General features: G+C 36.2%; 1 protein-coding gene across 4 annotated transcripts in view; it reads right to left on the bottom strand.

Moving 5' to 3' along the window:
* The window catches only part of NRG3 (neuregulin 3), a 1,101,798-nt gene that overhangs the window by 233,286 nt on the left and 841,895 nt on the right, over window positions 1–26,617 (bottom strand). The gene's annotated exons all lie outside the window — the stretch shown is intronic.

The raw sequence follows: 26,617 nt of genomic DNA on the forward strand, positions 1-26,617 counted from the left end.
AAAGCAATTGAATAGGAAGTAATCATGTCTAACTTCTACAAAGCAATATTATCCTTTCTGAAATGAAAACTGTGAACACACAAAATCTGAGTTGAAATCAAATCTGATATTAAATTTCATTACTTAGAGAAGACTTGCTATGTCGGTTAAGAGCTGACATTTCAAAATAATTCAAAAAATCATATTCAGATAGATGACATTTATTCATTCCACAAACTAAAATTTAGTCTACAAACCTTGTCCCACAGCACAAGAGAGCAAACATCTATATACATACCATATTGTTAGCATTTCACCTCAAGATGCGTACTAAGTTCCTTCAGTATAATTTTCCTTCAAAGGGAATTGGCATGAGGGAAAGATAAGAGTACACTCAATTAATTGATAGTGTGGCATGGCTTTTTCCATTAACTTTATTGTGTCTTCCTTCCAAAAGACCTATCTTTGGTATTTGTTCTCTCTCTCAGAAAAGAGTGATCATTTAAAGAATGGTGGTCTGTTTCAACTTGTGAGTAATTAGCATCCTTGAGTTCATATTTTCCTCAATACCCTTGAGGTTGAACAACTTGTCCTATTTCATTCTCCATGTATTTATTTATAATCTCTTCCACTATAATTCCAACATTTGCATCATGCTGAATTATGAATCCTTTAAACCCAGATTACATTTTTAAACTATTTAAAAATAATTTTTAACTTATTTTTTGTTTTATCATATGCAAAGCTTTAATATCCTGAAATTTATTTTGTGTAAATTGTGAGAAGTTAATTAATTTTATTGTTTTGTTAACACATAGATAGCCCAAGAGTAAATAATGTATTCTTTTCTAACTTAAAATATCACTTTTACCTTCTAATTTTCATACGTACTAGGTTTGTTATGGAAAAAGGGAAGATAGTAACGATTAGTTTCCTAATTCATTAACTATTTTCTGACTTTCCTCATGTGTTTATTCTTTTAGTTTTACTTTATTTTTATTGAAGTATGGTTGATCTACAACACTATGGTGCACATCACAGTGATTTGATATTTCCATATATTACAAAATGATCATCACAATAAGTCTGGTTACCACCTGTCACCATACAAAGTTATTACAATATTACCTTTATGTCCCAGGTTGTACATTTCATCCCTGTGACTCACTTATTTTGTAATTGGAAGTTTGTACCTCTTAAGTTCCCTCACCTATTTCACTCATTCTCCTACTCCCCTCCCCTATGGCAACCACAAGTTTGTTCTCTGTATCTGAGTCCGTTTCTGTTAAGTTTGTTCATTTGTTTTGTTTTGTTTAGATTTTAAATATAAGAAGGCATATGGCATCTGTCTTTGACTGATTTATTTCATAATACCCTCTAGGTCCATCCATGTTGTCGCAAATGGCAAGAGTTCATTCTTTTTTTTATGGCTGAGTAATTTTCCAGTATTCTATACCCATTCATCTGTGGATAGGCACTTAGGTTGCTTCCAAATCGTAGCATCTTAGCAATTGTAAATAATGCTGCAATGAACATATAGGGGTGCATATATGTTTTCAAATTAGTGTTTTTGTTTTCTTCAGAAAAATACCCAGAAGCAGAATTGCTGGATCATATCATAATTCTACTTTTAATTTTTTGAGGAACCTCCATACTGTTTTCCATAGTGGATGCACCAATTTACATTCCCACTAACAGAGCATTAGGGTTGTCTTTTATCCATATCCTCACCAACCACTGTGTTTTGTTGATTTTTTGATGATAGACATTCTCACAGTGTGAGGTGAAATCTCACTGTAGTTTTGATTTGCATTCTTCTGATGATTAGTGATGCTAAATGTCTTGTCATGTGTCTGTTGACCACCTTTATGTCTTCTTTGGAAAAATGTCTATTCAGCTCCTGTTTCCATTTTTTAATCTGGTTGTTTTTCTGATGTTGAGTGGTATGAATTCTTTGTATATTTTGGATATTAACCTCTTATCAGATAAGATAGATTTCTATATATTAAATTGTATCCTGCAACTGTAATGAATTCATTTATTAGTTCTAATAGCTTTGTGGTGGTCTCTTTAGGATGTTCTATGTATAGTAAAATGTCATCTGCAAACAGTAACAGTTTTATTCCTTCCTTTCCAATTTGCATTATTTTATTTATTTTCCTTGTCTGATTGCTGCGGCTAGGACTTCCCATAATATATTGTATAAAATTAGTGAGAGTGTCATCCTTGTCTTGTTCCTGATCTTAGAGAAAATGCTTGCAGATTTTCACCACTGAGCATGATGTTGGCTGTGGGTTTGTCATATACAACCTTTTTATGTTGAGGTATTTTCCCTCTATACCTACTTTGTTGAGAGTTTTTATCATAAATCGTTGTTGTATTTTGTCAGAAGCGTTTTCTGCATCTATTGAGATGATCACATAATCTTTACTCTTCAATTTGTTAATGTGGTGTCTCACATTGTTTTATTTGCAGATATTGAACCATCCTTGTATGCCTGAGATAAGCACCACTTGATAGTGGTATATGATATATGGTCCTTTTAATGTATTGTTGAATTCAGTTTGCTAATATTCTATTGAGAAATGTTGCATCTATGTTCATCAGCGATATTGGTCTGTAGTTTTCTTTTATTGTGGTGTCTTTGTCTTGTTTGGTAACAGGGTGATACTGGCCTCTTAAAATAAGCTTAGAAGCCTTCTGTCTTAAATTTTTTGGAATAGTTTGCAAAGGATAGGTGTTAACTCTTTAAATATTTTGTAGAATTCTCCTATGAAGCCATCTGGTCCTGGACTTTTGTTTGTTGTGAATTTTTTCTTTTTATTTACAGATTCAATTTTATTACTGGTAATCATTATATTCATATGTTCTGTTTCTTTCTGATTCAGTCTCAGGAGATTGTATGTTTCTAGGAATTTATCAGTTTCTTCTAGGTCCTCCATTTAATTGGCATATAATTGTTTGTAGTAATCTCATAGTTTTTTGTATTTCTGTGGTGTTAGTTGTAATTTCTCTTTCATTTCTGAATTTATTTGGGCCCTTTCTCTTTTTCTTTTTTGATGAGTCTAAAGATTTTATCAATTTTGTTTATCTTTTCAAAGAACCAGATCTTAGTTTCATTGATCTTTTCTATTGTTTTTTAGTCACAAATTCATTTATTTCTGTTGGGATCTTTATGATTTCCTTCCCTCAACTAACTTTGGGTTTTGTTTGTTTTTCATTTTCTAGTTCCTTTAGGTGTAAGTTTAGGTTGTTTATTGAGATTTTTTTCTTGTTACCTGAGGTAGGCTTGTATCACTATAAATGTTGCTCTTTGAAATGCTTTTGTTGCATCCCAAAGATTTTGAATTTTGTGTTTCCATTTTCATTTGTCTCCAGTTATTTTTTATTTCCCTTTGATTTCTTCAGCGACATATTGGTTGTTCAGTAGCATATTGTTTAGCCAATATGTGTTTGGAAAAGATGCTTGATATAATTTCAAACTTAAATTTATTGGGACTTATTTTGTGGCCTAGCACATGACATATTCTGGAGAATCTTCCATGTGCACTTGAAAAGAAAGTTTGTTTTGCTGCTTTTGGATGGAATGTTTATATATATATATATGTTCACCTGATCTAATGTGTCAGTTAAGGCCAGTGTTTCCTTATTGATTTTCTGTCTGGATGATCTGTCCATTGATGTAATTGAAGTGTTAAGTCCCCTACCATTATTGTGTTACAATCAATTTATTACTTTATGTCTGTTAATAGTTGTTTTATGTATTTAGATGCTCCAAGATGGATGCATATATATTTACAATTCTTATATCTTCTTTATCATTATGTAATATCCTTGTTACAGTCTTTGTTTTGAAGTCTATTTTGTCTGATATAAGTATTACTCCTCTAGCTTTCTTTCTGTTTTCATTTGCATGGACTACCTTTTTCCATCCCCTCACTTTCAGTCTTTGTGTCTCTTGTAGGCAGCATATACATGAATCTTGTTTTTATATTAATTCAGCTACTCTATGTCATTTGATTGGAGCATTTAGTCCATTTACATTTAAAGAAAGTATTGATAGGTATGTACTTATTGCCATTTTGTAACTGTTTTCTGGTTGTTTTTTAAGTTCTTTTTTCCCCTTCTTCTTTTGCCCTCTTCTCTTGTGATTTAATGACTGTCTTTAGTGTTATGCTTGGATTCCTTTCTCTTTTTCTGTGTCTATTATAAATTTTCGGTTTGTGGTTACCGTGAGCTTTATATATAACAACCTACATATATACTTGATTTTTTTAGTTGATGATCTCTCAAGTTTGAATGCATTCTAACAATTCTGTATGTTTATCTCCCCCTTCCCACATTTAATAATTTTGACATCATATTTTACATCCTTCTGTGTATCCTTTAACTATTTATTGTGGATAGAGATGACTTTACTACTTTTGTCTTTTAGTCTTCCTGGTAGCTTTATTAGTGGTTGGTCTACTACATTTAATGCACATTTGCCTTTACCAGTGAGTTTTTTTCTTTTCATAATTTTCATATTTCCTTTCTGTTCCACTTAGAGAAGTCTCTTTAACATTTCTTGTAGGAAGTAGAATGAAGTATTTTACATTTTTTATACTAAGTTTGTGAATTACAGTATGTATTTTATTTTATTTTATTTTATTTTTTTTATTTTTTTTTGTCTTTTATTTATTTTTTTATTTTTTTATTTTTTTGCGGTATGCGGGCCTCTCACTGTTGTGGCCTCTCCCTTTGCGGAGCACAGACTCCGGACGCGCGGGCTCAGCGGCCATGGCTCACGGGCCCAGCCGCTCCGCGGCACGTGGGATCTTCCCGGACCGGGGCATGAACCCATGTCCCCTGCATCGGCAGGCGGACTCTCAACCACTGCGCCACCAGGGAAGCCCTACAGTATGTATTTTATACTTACAGCAGCACATCATAACTTGGATTAACTATATTTCATGGTACTCAATAGCCACACATGGCTAGTGGCTACTATATTGGGCAGCTCAGATATAAGAAATGAAATTATGGGAATTCCCTGGAGTCCAGTGGTTAGGACTCCATGCTTTCACTGCCGAGGGCACAGGTTCAATCCCTGGTTGTGGAACTAAGATCCTGGAAGCTGTGTGGTGCAGCCAATAAAATAAAATAAAATAAAATGAAAGAAAAGTTCTTTAAAAAAATGATATTATTTTTGTAGAAAGATTTTAAAATCAGCCATCATTTTAAACATGAAAAGCTGTTTCTCATTTATTGTAGGGTTTCCAGCTAGCTAAAATGTAAATGCATATACTGATAATATTCTTTTTTTATTCTTATATTAATTGCTTTGGTTATTTGTTATTGCTTTGTTTAGCTGCCTAGAATAGTTTTATTTTATTTTGTTTTGTTTTAGTCTTAGTCTTGTTTTGAATTCCTGAAAATCCTTAGTCTTGTTTTGAATCTAGGAGGAATTCTTGAAAATTCTACTGTTATTTTGATATTTGTCAAATTTCATGGCTAATTTTGTTAGTTCTTTTTAGTTTTGATAATTATTCTCCATTTTTTCCTGAATTGTCTACATAGATAAATCGTAGCTGCTGCAATTTAAAACAATATAATTTTGCTTCATCCTTTAAAGTCCCTTCCTCCTATTGATTTTCCTGTTATTAGGCTTTCTAGAAATTCCAATATTAAGTTGGATGATAGAGATGATAATGGTATTTTGCCTTTTCCTTTTTTTAATGATTATGTTTCACTATGAATTATCAGGAGTGATTTTTTTCTCTTCCTTTTCATTTAATTTATTATAATCTTTTTTATTTTTGATTTGTAACTTTCTCATGTTTTCTATTCAAATTTTGCACACTTTTTTCTAGAACTCTCTCACATTGTTCCTCACCTTATCTCTTTGTGCTTCATTCCACCTTATCTCTTTGTGCTTCATTCTGGGTTGACTTTACATTTGCTAACACTATCTCATGGATGATTTTCTTACATGCTTTTTCTTATTTGTGTTGTAAGTTTTCTTGTGAGATCACTAGCTTTATTCATTAGGGACTGGATGTGACCTTGATTTGGGCATCTCTATGGGGAAGCTTCCTAGTTGCCTCTCTTGGGACCCAAGTTTGTGGAGTAGGTTACCTGCTACTCTATCAACTCAAAAGTAAGAGGAAATTCAAACTTCAAACCATGGCCAAGTACTTATCTTTGGCTTTCTTTTTTCTGCAAAGACCCAGGTAGGTCATATTCCAGTTGAGGGCACTGGATGGGGTGTTTTCTAATTTTTATTTCACATGATATACATTATTTCAAAACTCATGGCTCTAGCCCTAAAGCTCATTTCCACCTGCTCATTCACATAGGACCCTTGGAATTTTCTCTTTGTGTGTTTTGTGCCTTATCTATCTATCTATCTATCTTTTTCTTTCTTTTCTCCTTCTTTCTTTCTTTCTTTTTCTTTCTCTCTTCCTCCCTTTCTTCTTTCCTTCATTCCTTCCCTCCTTCCCTTTTTTCCTCCCTTCCTCTCTTCCTTTCTTTTTTTCTTTAAAGTTCAGATCAGTATTATTATTATTATTATTGATTTCTATTTTTGAATGATAGGATGTATTGAGAAGATTTCTGTCAATGAGAGTTGGGACTTGTGGTTAGAAGTTTCCTTTGTCCCAAGGACTTGTGTGCCTATGTGTGTTACCCTAATTTTGCTGGAACAGAGATATTCTCATCACACTGGCTATGCGTACCATCCTTGGTCCCCCCTGTTGTAGTTGTCATCTGTGCCAAGAGCAAACCAGAAGCACCATGATCAGGCTCTCTGTAATATAAGCACTCTGGCATTTGACAGATTTTTAGAAAGTTTTGGTAAAACACATTATACCCTTCTGTCCTCATGACTTACTCTTGTTTTCATTCATTGCTGCTGTTGGTTAAAGAAGTTAATGTGGCTTGACTGAAGGTAGAGGTGGTCTTTCACTCACACTAAACAGGACTTTTTTTTTTAACATTAAATTAAATGGGTCAGCCCTTTGCCAAAACCAATCTCACCTGCTTATTATTTTAGAAATTTCTCTCTGTATATAGAGCATGTGAAAGACAGGTTTTCACTAGCCCTCCATGCTGAGATAGAAGTGCCTCTATTGCTCTGTTCTTTGCCAGGACAAGATGAATTTGGGATGCAGTAAAATGGGATAGCTACAGATTGCTGACCTGGATCTTCATTAGTGAGAAGGTGAGGGAGAGCAATCAGAAATCACTAGATTCCCTTTTGTTAAAATCCTGAAGTATTGAGAATGTTTTTTCTAGATTTTTTAATGAGGCTAGAGAGGGAAAGTTGAGTCTTATCAGAACTTGCAATGGGTTGTCATACATTTATTCATATTTTTTATATTTTATTATTGAAAGGAAGAATTTGTATTCACTGAAGTATTTCCCTTCTCTTCTTTTATCTCTCTAGAACTATTTCCTCTTATATTTCATGACTCATAAAAACCCTTCTATATTCGCTAATGTGGTCACTTATAATTTGGTATTTCATGACTCATAAAAACTCTTCTATATTCGCTGATCTGGTCATTTATAATTTGGAAAACTGTTTGACTTTGGGTTTTAATTCTTAAAACTCTCTTAAAAACTTGTTTTCAAACCAAATGTTCTGTAAACTTCCTCATCTGACAGTGTCATCCAAGGGTATGCCCAACACTGAGCATTACAGACACTTGAAAAAACATAGATTCGGGAGCGTACTGGAGCATTAAGGTCAACCTCAAGTAAGACAATAAAAGCAGAATCAGGCTTGTAAACTTCAGCAATCTCCATTCCATCTCAACTGCAGTAAATCAAAATTGCTTCATTTCGACATGGGTATGACAAACCATTTGAGGTGAAATAGTTTCAATTCACATGGGACATTTTGTTCAAGTTGGCTTTACTGGTACTATTAGCATAGAGAAAGACTGAGAAAAAAACTATTTTGGAGAGATTTACAACTCCAGAGATAAAGACACTGACCAATATCATTTAAGCTGAAACTCTGAAATAAAATTACTTTGAAACTAAAACTCAATAAGAGTTTCAAATTTAATTAAAAACAATTTGTCAAGAAATAAAACATACGCATTCCATTCAACTGACAACAATTATTCCTCTGTTCAGTAAGTATTTACTGAGTCATCCCTTCTCCTCCTTCTCAGTTATTCAAATGAATCAAAGCACTTCCTGTGTGAGGACTTTGAACAAAATGATCTCCTTCACCCCACTCCTGCCCTTGCCCCCAATGGCATCTTGTTAAGGAATGCACTACACATCTTTTAACTCTGCTCGAGCTTTACCTCCTCGGCAAACCCACCACATCTTTATACACTCTGCATTCCTTGCTGTTACTACTGAAGATATCCTCCTGTTTTTATCAAAGGGCAAAAGGGAAACCCTCCTACTTATGCACTAAATTCCACTCCACTTGCTTTCTCAGGAACTTCACTTTTGTAATTATTTTCTCTCTACATGTATTTTATTATTTTAACATAGAAAAGTTTCTCATAAAAAAAACCATAGCTAAACGTCGTATAATGAATTTCTGTACTGACTGCTTTCTACTTCCTTATATTAATACTTCTCTCAACCAATTTCAACTGGGCTTACTTTCCCTATCAACCCAAGACACTGCTCCTATGAAGATCACAAGTGTCCTCCATGTATCCAAATCTAATTTTCAAATATCTTCTTATATTACTTCAGCCCCTAGTGTCACTTAAGATAGTTGACCACCTTCTCTTTCTCTTAGTTTCTGTAAGCCCCAATCATCCTGCGTTTTCTCACACCCCTTGCTGCTTCACTTCAGTCTATATTTTCGGCTTTTCTACTTTATTCTATTTCACAACGTCAGAGAATCCTGGGACCTCCATTTAATTTTTTTAATATATGTATATTTTTTAACCATTAGACTCTTTCTAGGGGACTGCATCTTTCCCCTGACTTTAATCACTACCTATATATATGCTGATGATTCACAGATCCATAAACCTCACCCTGATCTCTCTGCAAAACTCTAGCCTCCACACAAACAGGCATCTCAAACATGCTTGCTGAAGTAGAACTATTGATTCCCCTCACTCTCCAGCTAAACCTTCTCAAGCTGTTATAGTTTCTGGATTGGGAAGAGCATCCATCCAGTTGCTCAACTGCAACTGGAAGTCATTTCTGATTTCTGTTTTCCCCTTGTTCCCCACATCCTTTCCATTGTCTAGTCCTATTGACTTTATTTCCAAAACCACACTTCCCCCATGTGTATCAATAACACTCTGTTCAAAGCACCAGAATTCCTTGTTTTCTAACAGATATCCATAGTTCTGTCCTTGCTCCTCCCTCCTACATTTATCACACAGAAGCCAAAGAGATCTTTTAAAACTGTAAGTGACTTGAATCACTCTGACTTAAACACCTCCAATGGCTTCACATCACAATTAGCATAAAAATATAAATAACTCACCCTACATTAAAAATATGCACATGATCTAGTCCCTGATGACACTACACTTGCTCACCTTCCCAGCCTAAAGCAGAAGTTCTCAACCTCAGCAACACGGTCAGTTTGGACCAAATAATTCTTTGTGTGGGTTGTTGTCCTGTGCGTGGTAGGAGACCTCTAGCCACCTGATGCCAAGCAACTTCACCCCCAAGTAGAGGTAACCAAAAATGTCTCCAGATGTTGCCAAATGTCCCCTGGGGGGCAAAATTGATCCTGGATGAGAAGCACTTTTCTAAAATGATCGTAAGTCCAGACTGTCCAGATAATCCTGCATACTTACTGCCTAGTTACTATTACTCATAGCATCTACTTTCACTCTTAAAGTGTCCTGATTAGAAGGACAATTATATGGTCATCTTAGTCTTCATCCTATGTGTCATCATTCTGGCCTTTTATACGTATGTGTGTTTTATTTTGAACATATCAGGTTTACCCAAGGCTTAGGGTCTTGGATGTTTTCTCTTCATGGAATGCACTTCCCTCAAAGAGTTTTTCCTCTCTTGTTATTCAGATCTCAGTTTAAATAATATTTCTTTTCTGATCAAATTGAAAATAAAATAGCAATCCAATCATTCTCTACTCAGATACACATCACTGTCTGTTAAGATTGTGTATATACTTATTACTCTGTTTATTCTGAATCAGTATCTCACCAATCACATAGATAAGAATAGATGCTTTGCCTATTTGCTTAGAACAGTGCTTGGTCCTCAACCCTCCTCCCAACAAGGTTCAATTTCTGCATCTTATATCATTATTGCATTCTGGATGTTTACTTCATGGCATTTTTCACAAATATTAATTACTTACTTATTAGTATAATTATTTATTCTTATAAGTTCCATGAGGACAGGGTCTATATCTTTCTTTCTCAACTCTAAAAGGGAGAATCTGTAGTCCCTTGTAAAATGCACTGCTTATATATTTTATGTGCACAGTCAAATAAATCAGTGAATCACAATTAGTGCATATGTATATAGGGCGCAGGTGGGACATCCTTGGGAAAGCACATGATCTGATTGTAAAGTTCAATTTGAATTTTTCGAGATAAGTACACATTTATCCTTGAGAAGAATTTCACATACATTATTTTGTAAAATTCGTCATATGTGTGGTTGCCTTCCTTTCTTTTACCAAATGATTTTATAAACATTATAAGTCTTGGCTTCATCAGTAATTATAAATGATGGGGAAAATGTGTGTTTACTTAATTCGTCATACTGAATTTCCCTTGCAAATATAACAGTTTTTCCATTCTCTGATATTACATGCGAAGTAGAGAAGAAAATCAAGTTCAAACTGGTTAGGAAACAACTAACACACTAGCACGCTTCATAGACAGGCTTGTTCCCCTCAGTTGTTTCCACTGAATGATAAGGGGACCTCAGAGTCATTGTGGTACATTCAGCATTACACTAGCCTCTGAGTGACCCATTTCCACTCACATTTGGTTATTCTTCTCTCAGGTTTACTGAAACTATACTACTTTAATGATAAAAGCAGTTGAAAGAGACCTATAAATATAGGTTCAGAAACCTGAACATTTAGATCTTAAAAGGAAAAGATGCAAAGGCCAAAAGAAGAACTGAATTGGGGGATGGAAGGAAGGGTTTGGTATTCTAGAGCAAGAGAAAAAACAGGAAAAGATTTGCCTGCCATTTGAAGATGCTGGTACAGGCATAACTTGTTTTATTGCCCTTCACTTTATTGTGCTTAAGAGATATCATGTTTTTCACAAATTGAAGGTTTGTGGCAACCCTGTATCAAGAACATCTGTGGGTACCATTTGTCCAACACCATTTGCTTACTTCATGTCTCTGGATCATGCTGTGGTAAGTTTCACAATATTTCAAACTTTTTCATCACTATTATATTTCTTATGGTGATCTGGGATCAGTGATCTTTGATGTTACTACTACAAGTCACTGAAGGTTCAGAAGATGGTTAGAATTTTTCAGCAGTATTTTCACATTTCTCTGATCTGAAGATCAGAGAAATGTGAAATAGATGGGACACCTAGACCCAACATCAGATCCTAAGGTCAAGTAGAAAATAAATTATGTATCAAATTTTGGTCTGTGATTGTTTATAAGTAGCATAAGTAGTTCATTAACAGTAGAATGGTTTTCTCTATTTTTGTAGATATTTCTCTTGCCTAATCTGTACAAATTTCCTTTGGTTGAAGTAATCCTCTCTCTTCTTTCAGGAATCTCCCCCTGTGGAAGCCAAGGATGTCAGAGCTGTCCTTTCCCTGCTGCTAATACAGCTGTGAGTGAAGCTTATTGCTTAAGCCTCACCTAAAACTATGACCCAGCATCACACCTGCAAAATGGCAACAAATAATATTAATCTCAGAGGCTTCTGGGGCAGAGAGACAGGGATGAAATGAAATTAAGTGTGGAAAAAGAAGAGATATTAGGTATTCAGTAAATGGTAAATCCCTTTCCAGGCTGACCATTTTGAGAATATACAAATTGTTATATTATAGAAGAGCACACATAACTCCATCAATGGTAGATGGAGTTATGACTACAAAAAACGTATAATAATATCTGCTTCTTTAGGACGAGGGAGGATGGATACATCTGACTATATATTCTGCCTCTGGGCACCACACAAACTGGGACACACGAAAAAGACAGTGGCAGATGGCCAAAAAGCACATGAAAAGATGTTCAACATCAGTAGTTATTAGAGAAATGCAAATCGAAGCCACAATGAGGTATCACCTCACACCTGTCAGAATGGCCATCATCAAAAAATCTACAAACAGGGCTTCCCTGGTGGTGCAGTGGTTGAGAGTCCGCCTGCCAATGCAGGGAACATGGGTCCGTGCCCCGGTCTGGGAAGATCCCACATGTCGCGGAGCAGCTGGGCCCATGAGCCATGGCTGCTGAGCCTGCGTGTCCGGAGCCTGTGCTCCACAACAGGAGAGGCCACAAGAGTGAGAGGCCTGCGTACCGCAAAAAAAAAAAAAAAAAAAAAAAAAAAAAAATCTACAAACAATAAATGCTGGAGAGGGTGTGGAGAAAAAGGAACCCAACTACACTATTGGTGGGAACATAAATTGGTACAGTCATTATGGAGAATTGTGTGGAAGTTCCTTAAAAAACTAAATATAGAACTATCATAATATCCAGCAATCCCACTTCTGGGCATATATCTGTAGAAAATCATAATTTGAAAAGATACCTGCATCCAAATGTTCACTGCAGCACTATTTACAATAGCCAAGACATGGAAGCAACCTAAATGTCCATTGAAAGATGACTGGATAAAGGAGATGTAATATATATACACAATGGAATATTACTCAGCCATAAAAAAGAATGAAATAATGCCATTTACAGCAACATGGATAGACTTAGAGATTATCATACTAAGTGAAGTAAGTCAGACAGAGAAAGGCAAATAACATATGATATTACTTATATGAGGAATCTAATAAAAATGATACAAATGAACTTATTTAAAAAACAGGAACAGGGCTTCCCTGGTGGCGCGGTGGTTGAGAGTCCGCCTGCCGATGCAGGGGATACGGGTTCGTGCCCCGGTCTGGGAAGATCCCACATGCCGCGGAGAGGCTGGGCCCGTGAGCCATGGCCGCTGGGCCTGTGCGTCCGGAGCCTGTGCTCCGCAATGGGGGAGGCCACAACAGTGAGAGGCCCGCGTACAGCAAAAAAAAAAAAAAAAAAAAAAACAGGAACAGACTCACAGATCTCAAAATCAAACCTATGCTTACCAAAGGGGAACTGTGGAGGGAAGTGATAAATTAGGAGACTGGGATTGACATATACACACTACTATATATAAAAAATAGATAACTAATAATGACCTGCTGTATAGCACAGGAAACTCTACTCAATATTCTGTAATAACCTACATGGGAGAAGAATCTGAAAAAGAATGGATTTACTTTGCTATACACCAGAAACTAACACAACATTGTAAGTCAACTATATGCCAATAAAACTTTTTTTAAATGCATTAAAATAGTAATGTGCACATTAAGAAAAAAGAAAAAGAGCGACATTCATATTTTTCTTTGCTGATAATGCCTTGAAGATTGTCCTGAATCATGCTTGTTAGGAATGGAATAGGAAGAATAAAATTACCTGAGCTATTCATGAGATATATCCTTCTGCCCCTGACCATTTCCCAGGTAAAGTTCTTTTCTAAGCAACCCAGGGTTCCAACTTGAGGTACCATCTGGTTGTTCTCTATCAGCACAAAAAAGATGTCAGTTTCAGCATTCTTTGATGTGCTGACCAACATTAATGTTGAACAGTTCAATTCCAAGATTATTAATAGCACAGTAGTCTCCAGTTGTACAATTGTTGGCATGTTTCTGCTCATGCTCATCACATATTAAATTACGAGTATCACTAACTTCTGATATTATGATAATAGAGACCAGTAATGAGTCACCCCCAATAGTATAAATTTTTATGTTAAACTAATATATATTTGTTTTAGAAAATGAAACCTCCTTAAAAAGTGTAAAGATGGAGGGATCTTATAAAGCAAATAGTGCTATCAATCAGTGAGATTGATCTCTGGATGGCAAGGTAGTTGCCAATTTACTGGGGTTAAGCTTGGTCCTTAGGAAATGTTGGCAAGTCTTCCTCCTGGCTTTTGTCTCTCTCTGTCTCTCTGTCTCTCTCTCTTCATCTCTCTTATTTTATTTATTTATTTATTTATTTATTTGTTTGTTTATTTATTTATTTATTTATTTGCCACCTGTCTTCTTCTGCTTCATTAACTCATGGCCCATCATGGCTACCTTTAAATGTAACATACAGCCCCCAAATCTATATTACTAATAAGTTGTGTGTAGTGAATTAGTTAATGAAACCCAAATAGTCAGAAAATCTGGAGGGATGGGTTTGGGTAACTGAAGGAGAAACTTCTTCCTCCTATGTATTTTAGTTAAGAATATTACACAAATAGGTCAATGGCACAAAATAGGAAGATCAGAAATAGAACCAAATAAATATTTGATATTTAGTTATGCCTTTTATATTTTATTTATTTATACATATATGATATTTAATATATAAATGTCATTTAAGTCATGAACATATATGCTACTGATAATTATATTACTAATGAAATCATCTTGGGAATCTGTGTAATCATCTAGGAAAAAAGAAATCTATATCTCTTTAAAGATTTAAGCATAAAATAATACAACTATCAAATTTAAATGGGAAAACTATTGAATAAAGTTAGTGAGAAAGATCTTTTCAAAATATTACACAAAACCCAGTAGCCCCAAAAGAAAGTAATTGATTCATTCTGTTATACTATGAGAAAGAAAGAGGAAAAAAGAAAAGGAAGGAAGAAAGGAAGGAAGTGTGTTTTCTGCTTGGCACAAACTACTATAACCAAAGACAAAATGTAAATGTTAAAAGAAAAAAACAAACGATTTCAACCTCATATCACTCACTATCAAAAGCCTAAATTCCTTTACATATACAAACCATTAAAAAAACTGAACAGAAAACTCACCAATGGATATTAAGAGAGTTCACAGGAAAGGAAACTAGCTTTTAAACATATGTAAAGATGCCCCATGTCACTCATCATAAAAGAAATTAGATTAAAAACTACATGACTAGCACCCTTCTAAGTTTGAACAAAGATAAAGTCATTTGATAAAGCAATATGTTGTGTTGAAGAGACTGGAGAAACAGAAGGTTTGGAGAAGGTGTGAGAGTTTAAAATGGTACTACTGGAGGACTGACAATGAGGACAAGCCCAATATCTACAGAGGTACATATTTTGGATTCAGATGTTCCACTTCCAGAAATTTATCCCTCATACTGTTTAAAACAGCATACTGTAAACAAAAAATAACCTAAATGCAAATCCACACATAAGATGATATTTGTCATATAATGTTACATGCAATCGATGTAAAAAGAAATAGGCTATTCAATTGTAAAAAGAATGCAAATGTTCTACAGGTACTGAAATAAAATTACCTTGAAGATCCATTGCTAAGTGGAAAAGCAAAATACAGAACAGTGTGTACTATCAGCTGTTACTTATACCAAAAAAAGGGGGGATTTTTGGTTCATTTTGCTTTTAGAAATATATTATTTATTTATAATATACTATATTATAAATATAGTATAATAATATATTATGTTATAAATATAATGTATTTATAATAAATACATTATTTTCATTTATAAATATATTATAAAATAACTAAAAAGTTTTATAAGACACTAACAACACTGATTGCCTATGAGAGGAGAAATGGGTGAATGGGGAATGGGGTAGAAGACTTTAATTTTAAACCTTTTTATACTGTTTGACTTGAATCCTAGGAATGTTTTACTATCCTAAAATTAAATTAAGCCAAAAATTGTATTTTAAAATCTTGTTACTATATTAATTATTCATAACACTTAGCAAAGTTGTAGACATTGAGTTGATACTAAATTTTGAAGTGGATGGACTAAAAAACATATTTAAAAATGAGAAGTAGAAAAACATGTAAACTTGGACAAGTTTCTGTTTCACTAATTCAATCAAATATACTTCTACATCTGATATGATGGAAGCATGTTAGGTATAATACTTGGGATATAGTGGTAACCAAACCCAACACAATCCCTGTTCTGTTCTGTAGAATCTGCATTTTATTTTTCAACAATCTGCTGATTAAATTTCATAATGAAACACACACACACAAAATAAAGAAAAACTAAAATAAAGGTTTAAGAAATAGTCTGAGGATTTTATTTGAAACTATAGTGAAATATATTTAAGAAACAATAGGCTTTTACAAAATATGTTCTATATTAGAGCATGCTATTTCTCTCATTTTGTCTTCTTATTTCCACAATAAATCTCCATAGTTTTCTTCCTCTAGATATTGCCTATTTAGTCTTGTTTGTATTGTTCAAAAATGAATGGGGATAGAAATAACTATTTTATCTTGTACTTGTCAGAGTTAAATGATAACCTATACAACATATGCGAGTGTACTTGGCAAAGTTTCTTGCATGAACCAGAATAGGTCCTTAATAAATGTTATTTATATCAGAATTGGCTTATATTATAGAAATGTTTGCATTTTAAATTCCTCATTGTTCATTCTTAATTGAAGGGCAACATTTCCAGATTATCCACGAAACACTCTGATTGGGTCTGGAATGTGTTCCTAGACCACTGAGGTGGGCTATGCCCAATATCTGGAAACTTCCCGCAGGCATAATTACAGAGCACTGCTGTGAAGACAAGAAACCAGCAAAAACTGAAAATTTGAAAACCTCCTCATGGTTTAAAACACAGTGGGGAAGCAAGTGTTTATCTGCCAGATCAATTCCACATTAATTTTTACACCACTGAACTTTCTTGAAAGGACTGAAGTTTTCAAGATTCCAAAGAAAATGGAGACAATAGAGGTACCATCCAGTAAAACTGAATAGTTAACCTCTATTCATAAGGGGAGACTGAAAAGTTAAGAGAGCCAGAAATTTAGAAGATCCAGTGCCTGTTCTCAAAAGTTTATTCTCATATAAAACAAATCATCAAAAATTCATTATAACTGCTCACAATTTCATCAAGCGTTTGTTGTGTGTTAGGAACTAGACTATGCACCTTGTACTGTGTAGCTTAATACAGCATTCTATCCCAAACTGTACTAATTATGCACCCATCTTTTCACCTATTTTAAGTTGAATTTTTAAGCATACCACTAGCCATGATGGAGAATGCGTTGCCCTTAACTCCTCATGAAAATTCAATCAAGCAAACAGTCAAAGGATAGAGAGATAGATCTATCTAGATAAATAAATAAAAAGGCTCCTATTGCAACAAACATTCTAAAACCAACTTCTCTGTGTTACTTTGTCCTTGAAACGTCAGTTCCTTGGCTTAAAAATAAAAACACAAACACTTTATTGGTCCCTAAGAGAAAGTACTTGGAAAGCTAAAGGGTATAATCTGCAGATTAGAATTTAAATTCTTAGAAACTCAGTGATTTTGATGGGTTAATTAATTTCTCTGAATCTTAGTTTCTCCACTATAGAATAACCCCAAGTGAGGGGTGGGTAATAAATGAGGAAGTAGAGATAGTGGCATAGACAATGTCTGCCATACAGTATGTCCTCATTCCATGAAAACATCTCTGTTGGAATTAAAAATATGACCTTAGTATTAAGAGGAAACCCATAACCCTGTGTCTCTGATTATTGACAACAATGTGGTAGATTTTTATACTTTTCTGTCTCATCTTTACAATCCACATTATGAGAGGCTATTTACAATTTGCATGTCCAATTTTTAAAACTAGATAAAAAATGAAAGAGTGATGGTAGTACCAAATTAGAAATGAAGATGGTAATAGCTCAAATCATTCCATTTCATGTTAGTTACACAAGAGTGAAATTGCTCTATCATGCTCTCTCAAAATAGCTCTCTCAAGGAAAGGAGGATGGGGGGTGTGCAGCTTGGTACAGCACTATATTGGTCATCTCCCAGCATCAGCATCATATAAAACACTTTCAAAATTAACAAGTAATTCTGCTGTTTATCTCCAAAACATAACAGTTTCTGTGCACAGGGTGTAAATAAATAGATGCTTTTAGGAAAGGCTTATTAACATAGAGGAAAATCATCATTTTTTTTTCTGTATTTCATAGAGGGTAGTGATAACTCTCTAGTGATGCATGTAATGTTATTAGATGTGATTTAAATTTATCCAAAATGGAGTATGAGGAGGAAGCACAAAAAGCTATGAGCAAGGTAATTTCAGATGCCCTGTACACCCTTGGGTAAAGGCCAATTTAGTCTTGTGGTTACCGTTTCTTTGTTTTTAATCTTCAGATACTCTTGGCGAAACTTTCCACCATTTTTCTTTCAATTCTTCTTATGCTCACTCAAAGTGTACCACTTGGAAACTTCCAAATAAAAAGGCCACTGGAATACTCACTAAAGGTTATCTCCACATAGATTTTCAGGGAAAATGGCAATACTTTATGGATACTGGAAGAAAGCTACATCAATGTATAAATCTCTGGTGTGGAGGTGCCATCCTCATGCATAAGTAATTAGCCAAATATGACAAATATAGAAATAAACTGAAAAATACTGTGTATATAAAATTAAACTGTACTGAAGGCTGAACCTACTCAGGCTATCAACAACTTGTATGAGTAGTAAGAACCCTATTAATATCCCTCAAATTGGAGAGGGTAGGGGAAGGGCAGTGGGGGGGGGTGGAACCAGAGCACCCATTCTGAACTGAAGCCTCCCAGAGCAGGTAACCCATGGGCTACTCAACTTCCGGCTTACACCAACCACAGGTGTAGGTGCCCTCTAGGCAGGGAAGGAGAGCACTGCTAGGATTTCCTGTTCAGAGAGGTAGGTGTGGGCAGAGTGGAAGCCTCACGGCAGGATTAAAGACCTAAATGTAAGGATGGATATTATAAAACTCTTAGAGGAAAACACAAGTAGAACACTCTCTGACATAAATCGAAACAATATCTTTTTTGATCCACCTCCTAGAGTAATGAAAACAAAAACAAAAATTAACAAATCGGACCTAATTAAACTTAAAAGTTTTTGCACAGCAAAGGAAACCATAAACAAAACAAAAACAGTCCACAGAATGGGAGAAAATATTTGCAAACAAAGCAACCAACAAGGGAATAATGTCCAGAATATACAAACAACTCATGCAGCTCAATATCCAAAAAACAAACAACCCAACCACAAAATGGGCAGAAGATCTAAATAGACACTTTTCCAAAGAACACATACAGATGGCCAAAAAGCACATGAAAAGATGTTCAACATCACAAATCATTAGAGAAATGCGAATCAAAACTACAATGAGGTATCACCTCACACCTGTCAGAATGGCCATGATCAAAAAATCTACAAACAATAAATGCTGGAGAAGGTGTGGAGAAAAAGGAAGCCTCCTACACTATTGATGGAAATGTAAATTGGTGCAATTATATATATATATATATATATATATATATATATATATATATATATGACTGATTCACCTTGCTGTACACCTGAAACTAATACAACATTGTAAGTCAACTATATTCCAAGAAAAAAAAATAACAGACCACATCACCACAGGACACACTCACTTACACCGTGGTAGGACTCCCTCACCCACCTGCCTTGGAGACCGCCCTGTTCTGCCAGGGACTGAAGTGGCAGTTGGAAAAATAAAACTAGATAAAACCAGACGGCATTCTCCCTCCTTCATCCCGGCCCACAGTTTTGTAAAGGGACCCATACATAATGTCTCAGCAGATACCTCAAAGTCTAATACAGCAGAGTCTGAAGTGTCACACAGAAAAATAATGATGTTCAAAGGAAGGGGACCAATAAGAGGAATCATAATAATTATAACTCTATGGAAAAGAGCTACTGTCAACTTTTGAGACTGTCTTTTCATTTTTCATATTTAGACTGCATAACTTATGGGGTTCAAATTCCAGCCCTACCACTTACTTAAAGTGTATCCTTGAGCAAACAGTTTTACTTATCTTTGTCTCAGTCTCTTCATCATTAAAATGGGGGTTTTTATTGAATATACTTCAAAGAGCCATCTGAGGATTATCTGAAAAATGGTTAGAACAGTGCCTGGCATGTAGATGCATCAAAAAGTGTTATTATCATTCTTTTAATAAGTATTGTTAATAAATATGTATTGTAGAAAATTAGAAAAATAGAGAAAAATGTTGACAAGAAAAATTATGTGTAATCTCACCATATTTTGCAATGCATGGCTTACAAATTATTTTTTAAAGAACATATATTAAATGTAAACATACATATTTTCCAAATTTGGGTGACTATATATTCCACATAAAAATTACAAAACAGTTGGAATGCTATGACCTAAAATGATTATTAGTGGTAAACTCTGAGTGATGTGATCATGAGAAATTTTTTCTTTCTTGTAAATATATTAATCTTCCTACTGTTCTAGAAATGGTGTGCATTAGCATGTTTAATTGGTAAAAGTTAGGTTAGCAATCAAATATCTAAAAACAGCATAGACCTGATAGAATTGATGGACTTTGTAAGATTCAAAGAGGCATGATCAAAAGCTGATAATTCTAGTACTCTTCTTTCAAGGCCAGAAAAAGGGTATTAAGAATTACAAATTTTACACATTAATACATTCTACTAGCAATGCTTTTATGGCTACTGGAGAGCAGAGTAATGTAGGGGACTTAAGCATTCTGAGTAGATTTCAGTCTGGAAGACATCCCCTCTCATCAATAAGGATTAATGGGCCAAGAGCAAGTGGTTATTAGTTTATGCTTCATGCCCTCAAGAACCTTCTGTTTCTCCACCTAACTTATTAATGGAAATTTCCTACCCAGGACCATGTAGCCCATCTCCAAAGAGAATCATTTACACTTTAGTACAAATGATACTTGTAAAGTTGGGCAGTGTGCAGCCTGTGCAACAGTACACAACCACAGCACCCCATGTGAAAAACTCACTGCCATGCTCCTGCCTAGATAAGCCTTTCCTTCCACTTCATGTGAATTTTTATTGTCCCCCATTTAGATGATAGTTCCTTAAACTGTCTGGTCTTTTATGTGAGTTATTTGTAGATGTTTGTACAATTTTTTCTTGCCTCTATGCAACTGAAGATATTTGAGGTCAGATAATATGTCTCATTCAGCAATACCATGTAGTTATAAAGGCAATAATAACAGTTAAGATAAAAAATAATAATACTAGATAACTTTTATTGAGTTTTCACCATGTGTCAAGCACAAACTATTCTGAATAGATTATTTTATTTAATCCTAACAATAGCTGTCTGCAGTAGAGACAATTAATATTTTATTTTATAAAGAAGAAAACCAGGACCCATCAAGGTTAAGCAACTTGTCCCATGTCAAACTATTAGTAAGAGTTGAATGAGTGAATGAAAAATACATTTTAATGTCTTATAGACAGTACATTCTTTGGAGCCTATAATTCACTTTAAATAAATGCAGTTTTCTAGACTATGACTTTATTGATGGTAGGATCCCTAATTACTACTGTTTGAATCCACAGCATGGTGTACTTTATATGTGCTTAATTACTTAGGGGATAATTGAAAGAATGAATAAAAAGATTATTTCAGCTGTGCATTTGACCCTACTTTTGAATGGCTTGCAGGGACAGCCTGCTCGGTACTGAGGGCTGTTTTCTTCTTTTAACCAGGGTGCCTGGAGGATTCTTCTACAGATAAAGAAACTGAGGCTCAATTGCACTGTGATTCACCCAAGGCCACACTGCTAAGAGCAAGTGGTCACAGGATTAGAATCAAGATCTTTTAACTCCTGATTCAGAGGACCTTTCCTTATACCCTTCCATCTAGTAGTTGTCACATTGCACACTTTTCCATATACTACATGAAATCGGGAAAGGCAAAAGGGTGGAACGTGGGTCTCTTTGGGAAACTTCCCACTGATACCCTTCAAGGAAACCTCTGCAACTGCTTAGCCAACTCCTGCCTGGGCTCCCAGGCCCCACATTGGCTCTTGGAGGCTCTCCCAAGTTTTCCTCTCCCTCACTGTGACCCGCATGGCAAAGCACCACCACTCTGCCCTGGGCTGGCTGGTTTGGGCACTGGGTAAGTGATGACCCAATCTGCTTCCTGGTACACAGGGAAGGAGACCAATAGTGCTCAGACCTGATGAGTTAGTTGTCCCTGCAAAACATTCTGAAGTGGGCTCTGTGAACTGGTTCACTGCCTGGTGCTCCCTCTGTGGCTAGAACCACATGTCATGGCGAATTTACTTTTTGGATCTGCAAAGTGATTATTCCTGAGAAGTTGGGGTACACAAGCCCAGTTTGGAGTGATGGAAAGTCTAAAAACTCCTATCATATTTTTGCTAGCCTTCATCTGAATCATATCCTGACAGGCTGCTGGCATCTTACAGGGTACTCTGAGAGCACAGCCTGGTTTCTAAGATCCAAAGAAACCAAAGTATGAATGTAAGACAGTACTGTTAAAGTTACCAGGTTAAAACCAAGATGGAGCCACTCATGCTAATTCTCATATCAGCAAACAAAAACTTGACTAAGTTTCTATGCTTGGCTCTCCCAGAAAAGAAAGGCTTAGCTTAACCAACCAGTGCTTGCCTGCTCAGCACAAGTTACCTGACTTTCCTTTGCTCCATGTAAGTTGTGTAACCTTGCTTTAACCAATAAGCAAACACCCAGTTTAACTTCCTTGTTCTTGGTCACTTTGGTCTTTAAGAATCTCTCATCTTATACAGTTCTTCAGAGCTCCTTTCTATCTGCTGGATTGGATGCTGCCTGATTCATGAATTGCTGAAATAAAGTCTACTAGATCAGTAAACTGTCTGTGGAAAATTTTCTTTTTATGGTTTTTATATAGACTAGAGATAGAAGTTAGCCTCCATCCTCCCATGGGGAAGAGCAGATGACACTGAGAGTTTAAGCTGTATAAGCCCTGTGCCAAACTTGGGGCTTGCAGACTTATCAGCTCCCTCCAGCCCTGAGGATACTGGGTATTAGATGCTGATGTGGAGAGGAAGGCACAGTGAGGACCGGAAATGGTTACCACTGGCTGTGTGTCAGGAAAAGGACCCTCACTGCAGATGGGTGTCTTTTCCACCCTGTACTATTCTTTGATTTTCCTCTTAAACCATTCTCTGGAGCTGCTCTCAGGCTTTCATTGGCCAAGGATGAGATCAGGATCTTGCTGATAACTCAGGTTGGCATGTGCACTGAAGCGGGGAGACCCAGGACAATATCTGCCTGAAACCTTGGCCAGTTCATCATTCTTCAGTTCCATCTAGCTCTGCCTTAAGGCTAGAGATGGTACCTGACCTGGGTGGGTACTGAAGGTAAGAGAAAACAGGAGTCTACAGGTCGATCCTGTATTTGTGAGGAAAATGGATTTGTTCCAAAGCAATTACATTAGAAATCATCAAGAAGATGATGGTGCTTCCTGGAAGTTCACAGTGGCTATCCATGTGTTGGCAGCAGTAGGAAGCAGGGTACAGGTATAAGCTCTTCAGGAATTCTAGATTGGCTGGTCCTGGCTCCTCCACAGAAGGTCACGTCCTCTTGATCTTGATGAAAGTCTGCTCCTCTCACTGTCTTTCTTCTGAACCCCTGCTTATTCATCCTTGTGATGGGAATGTGGCTTCCATACCCTGGGTCCATATGAGGTTTTGAGTAATCTGACAATGCATTATACTTTTTTGAAAACTGACATCAAGACGTTGTATAAGTTTGATTCCTATGTGTATACGAGTCTTCCTGAGTAGAGCTGACTACAGGTTCTTTGTGAGTTTTTGGAACAACAGGTCTGAAGACCCAGCCTGGGGCCACAGTGCAAACACTGGTCCTATCAGCCATTGAGTTTCTCACAGTGACATCCTGGCTTTGCTTCCCTAAATGCATGTAACTTGAGGTTATTATTATTACTATTATTATTATTATTATTATAATAAATTAATTGACAAAGGTACACATTTCTGATCAACTCTACATCATCTGGGGGAGAATAAAACAGCAGAGACTTCTACCCCCTGTTCCTTAGGATTTCACTAAACAGAACATGCAATCAGAAAATGGGGAGAGAAGAAGGGAGAGAGAGAAGAAAAGGGAGAGAGGAGGAAAAGCAGCGGGAGGGTGTTGGAGGGATGATTCTTTCCAGAGCAGAGTCATTCCAAGATACCATGAGCAGCAAATTAAACGATCCTTCAGCAAGAATTTTGACAAGGAAATTTCATTAGGGATTTACATCTCTATGGAAGCTCAAGTTGCTGCATTAAGATATGAAAATTGTGCAAATATTGTTCCTTAGAATAATGTTTGCTGCAGGTCATTGAGTTTCAGTCAATGAAATTTAGAGTGATAAATGTCATATTGAAAATAAATAGAGGAAGGAGGGGCCTAGGAAAGGAAGGAAAGAGCCCTGCAGTGGGGAGCTCAGGTCCCAAAGTCATGTGGATTGGAAGTTAGACTCCAGCATTAACTAGCTGTGGGACCTTGAGCAAGTTTATTTAATATCTCCGAGGCCTAATTTCTTCATCTACAAAATGTGGTCAATTGCCAGTAACTCTGCTGGACTATGATTGTGAGGGTTTAATGAGATAATCCAAGTAAAGTCCTTTGGCCCAGTGCCTAACACATGTAAACTCTAAACACGTATTAGTATGATTACAATGATGAGCAAGGAAGTAGGCTAATGTTTACCTGGAACTGACCTCCTGTCAATCATGGTGATAGATGGTTATAGGTATTATTATTGGCATTATACAGATGACAAGCCTGAGGCTCAGGGGCTTAATAAATCTGCCAAGATCACAAAGGAATAAATGTTTCCACCAGAAACATGCCCATGCTTATGTGTCTACATGTTTTTCTCCCTCACTAGCCTTGGGGGCCTTAGAGCCTAAATCCTGTTTGTACACTTCTGTACTAAGAGAATCTGACCAATTATAGATGGCCCTTGGTGGGTGCTCAGAAAATATTTGGGGAAGGAATTAATGATTGCATAAGTAAATAGATGCATGCATAGATGAATGGGAAATAAATGCTTTTCCCATTTAAACTGTGTCACAGGGACTCATCCATAGGTTTTTCAATGTTTTGTTTTGTTTTTTCAATTGCAAGGTGTATGGTCAGGACACTCAAGATGGCTGTTCTCTGGACATCCCCTGCTCGACTAGACTAGTGCCTGCTTCACCTATACCCTACTCCCCTGACTGACGTTCTTACATACTTGCCCCAGGCTCCAGCTAATGACTGTCCTAGCTTTAGATCAGAACATCTCCACTCTGATAGTTTATCAAAGGGGCAGTGAGAAGCAGGCTGTCCCTCTGCTGGTTTCCCTGGTAACCAATGAGCCGACCTGATGTTAATTCCCCCTATAACTGGTAACCCTGCCTCCCACCCCAGCAAAGCCCGCCACCATGTTCTGCCCGCCATCTGCCACAGATGGTGGGGTGCTGCTCCAGGACCTTGCTTCAGACATGTAAGCTTCCTCATCCATTAAACCACTGCTGTCTCTTGCTGACTCTGGGCTCTTTCTTTGGTGTTGAAGCTGGGCAAGCACAGGGCTTGCAGGCCTGTGTAGTGCAGCCCAACACAAGGCATTCTGGCATTTTGATTCACATAATGATATGCCATTTTACAGAAAACAGGATAAAAAGGAAAATTTTTTATATACTTCTATAACCCCAATACTTAAAGTTCCCTTTTAGCATTTTAGTGTATGTTTTTTTCCACCTTTGGACCAAAGAAAATTCTTACTACAATCTTACATGAAAATAATTTTCTAACTTGCTGTTTCACTTAATAGGACTATTTCACACAGCTCTTATTTTAATAATTTACTGGAACGTGATCGATGTGCCATATAATGTTCTATTTAAACATAATCTTGTTTTTCAGAATGTGTCTATTTTTTCACCATTATAAGTATTGTTGAACTAAATATTTTTGTGTATGTGAGACCAAGGTTTTCAGGGTTGGTGACTCTGATCATGGGATCATTTTTCTTTGAGGAGCACACAGTCCTTATAGTGGTCTCATTCTCAGCTTTTGCAGTGATGGACTATCATATTCAATTGAATGGCAAAGGTTTGATTAGACTGTGTAAAGAAAAATTATTTTACCCATTTTGTACCATATGCAAGCCCTGTCCCAGTACCCGTACTGGACAGATATTCCACAGCTATATAGGAAATGAGAAAGGAAGGAAGGAAGGAAGGAAGGAAGGAAGGAAGGAAGGAAGGGAGGGAGGGAGAGAGGGAAGAAGGGAGGGGAAGGGAAGGAGGGAGGAAGAAAGGAAGGAAGAAGGGAGGGAGGGAGGAAGGAAGAAAGGAAGAAGGGAGGGAGGAAGGAAGAAGGGAGGGAGGGAGGAAGGAAGGAAGAAGGGAGGGAGGGAGGGAGGGAAGAAGGGAGGGGAAGGGAGGAAGCATAAAGGGATGCAAGAAAATAATAAAGAGAAGAAAAGGAAAGGGGACAATAAAAGGGAAGGAAAGAGAAAGAAAGAAGGGAAGAAAATAAAACAAAGAGGGAAGCTAAGTATAATACATCAAAGTGAATAAAAAGAGAAACAAAGAAATCAGCAAACCCATTCTTCTTTGTAAGATTTCT

This window comes from Mesoplodon densirostris, chromosome 1 (genome assembly GCF_025265405.1).
Source record: "Mesoplodon densirostris isolate mMesDen1 chromosome 1, mMesDen1 primary haplotype, whole genome shotgun sequence".
NCBI classification, from domain to species: Eukaryota; Metazoa; Chordata; class Mammalia; order Artiodactyla; family Ziphiidae; genus Mesoplodon; species Mesoplodon densirostris.